Here is a 2,500-nt window from a genome sequence, read left to right on the forward strand (position 1 = left end):
TTTATGGTCGTTCCTGTTGCCAGGATGAGCACAAGGCCCATTTTTAATAACAAACGGATACTCAACAGGTTACGGAATTGGAACCGTATTCCCTTTCGTTCAAAATAATTCAAGTATTTAATTATTTTTTAATATATATATATAAATTTTATTAATATTTTTTTTTATTAAAAACTTGAAAATTTTCGGCTTTCGCCTTGAACTTAGGACCGACTAACTCGTGATCAACCACTGTTCACACGAAACCCTTCTCCACTTCAGTCCTCCAAGGTCTCATTCGATTATTTGCTACTACCACCAAGATCTGTACCAATAGCGGCTCCATGCAGGCTTACGCCAAACACTTCTAAGCACACTATTGTACCCTCCTACTCACTAAAGTTTCAAAATTTATAAATCAATCGAAATTGTTTTATAAATCATCTACTTTAGCGGTAATGTATAGGTATACAACTTAAGCGCCATCCATTTTAAGGGCTAGTTGCTTCGGCAGGTGAGTTGTTACACACTCCTTAGCGGATTACGACTTCCATGTCCACCGTCCTGCTGTTTTAAGCAACCAACGCCTTTCATGGTATCTGCATGAGTTGTTAATTTAGGCACCGTAACATTACGTTTGGTTCATCCCACAGCGCCAGTTCTGCTTACCAAAAGTGGCCCACTGGGCACATTATATCATAACCTCAACCTTCATATCAAGAAAGGTGAGGTTCTTACCCATTTAAAGTTTGAGAATAGGTTAAAATCGTTTCGACCCTAAGGCCTCTAATCATTCGCTTTACCAGATAAGATTATTTTATATAATTTTTAAATGCACCAGCTATCCTGAGGGAAACTTCGGAGGGAACCAGCTACTAGATGGTTCGATTGGTCTTTCGCCCCTATACTCAATTCTGACAATCGATTTGCACGTCAGAACTGTTTCGGTCTTCCATCAGGGTTTCCCCTGACTTCAACCTGATCAAGTATAGTTCACCATCTTTCGGGTCACAGCATATATGCTCAAGGTACGCTCCAGTTAGAGGTATAAATAATAATAAATTATCATTATACATAACTATATGGAACGCCCCGGGATTGAATTAATTGACTATTTAAGAAAATAGACTAAAAATTAATCCCATTATATTTTTAAGTTAAGTTAATTATGCCATTAAGTTTAATATAACTCAATGACTTGCACATATGTTAGACTCCTTGGTCCGTGTTTCAAGACGGGTCCCGAAGGTATCCTGAATCTTTCGCATTGTTAATCATATAAATGCATACAAATAAATATTAATATCATAGATATTAAATTTTTTGTAAAATTCAAAAAATGAATTTTAGCATTATATATAATAAAATCTATCAACACTTTATCAAATCATTAGTATTTATTCTATGTTAATATGCTTAAAAAGCAAATTAATTTAAATAAACTTAATATCACCAATGATCTTTTGATAAATACTTTTATTATGTTAATAGATTACAATGTCCTTATATGAAAAAAATGCACATTATTTTTAATTATTTAATGATGAATTTTTCATAATGGATATTCAGGTTCATCGGGCTTAACCTCTAAGCAGTTTCACGTACTATTTAACTCTCTATTCAGAGTTCTTTTCAACTTTCCCTCACGGTACTTGTTTACTATCGGTCTCATGGTTATATTTAGTTTTAGATGGAGTTTACCACCCACTTAGTGCTGCACTATCAAGCAACACGACTCTTTGGAAATATCTTTCTAGTAATCATTAACGTTATACGGGCCTGGCACCCTCTATGGGTAAATGGCCTCATTTAAGAAGGACTTAAATCGTTAATTTCTCATACTAGATATTAAGATATTCCATACACTGCATCTCACATTTGACATATAGACAAAGTGACTTAGTGCTGAACTATTTTCTTTTCGCTCGCCGCTACTAAGAAAATCCTTGTTAGTTTCTTTTCCTCCCCTCATTAATATGCTTAAATTCAGGGGGTAATCCCATATGAGTTGAGGTTGTTTTAAAATATTTTTTATCTTCTCACAATTTAATAAATAATTATATCATCTTTTCATCTCTATTTTTCTTTTTTCCTTTTATATAAATATATATTATAAATAATAATTATGTAAAATGAGGCAATTCTAGAATAAAAAAAATTAATTTTTATGCTAGACATTCCTCCTTTAATTACATATATAAATTAATATTTTATATATATATAAATAATATGAAAATTTTTTAAAGAGAATACTTAGATTCAAAATTTTTTTTATTTCATTTTATTTGAGAGGATTTTTTTTTTTTAAGAATATATTAATAAATAAAAAATTCATTATATATCTTTATTTTTTTGCTATTAATATTATGAATTATTTAAAATCCAATAATATACACATTTGCTTAAATTCAATTATTTTTATAAAAGAATAAGCAACTTATTTAGCATAGTCTTACAACCCTCAACCATATGTAGTCCAAGCAGTACTTTAAAATTTAATTTAATGTACATAACAGCATGG

General features: G+C 31.0%; 1 non-coding gene and 1 pseudogene across 1 annotated transcript in view; both read right to left on the reverse strand.

Annotated features, from left to right (window-relative positions):
• Positions 1-1,996, reverse strand: part of LOC128870743 (large subunit ribosomal RNA) — a 4,556-nt pseudogene extending 2,560 nt beyond the window's left edge.
• A 438-nt stretch (positions 1,997-2,434) lies between these two features.
• The window catches only part of LOC128870762 (5.8S ribosomal RNA), a 181-nt gene continuing 115 nt past the window's right edge, over positions 2,435-2,500 (reverse strand). The window contains exon 1 of the ribosomal RNA XR_008455481.1: positions 2,435-2,500. This exon is cut by the window's right edge and continues 115 nt beyond it. This is a non-coding gene — a ribosomal RNA (5.8S ribosomal RNA).

Source organism: Anastrepha ludens, unplaced genomic scaffold (assembly GCF_028408465.1).
Source record: "Anastrepha ludens isolate Willacy unplaced genomic scaffold, idAnaLude1.1 ptg000053l, whole genome shotgun sequence".
Classification (NCBI taxonomy): Eukaryota; Metazoa; Arthropoda; class Insecta; order Diptera; family Tephritidae; genus Anastrepha; species Anastrepha ludens.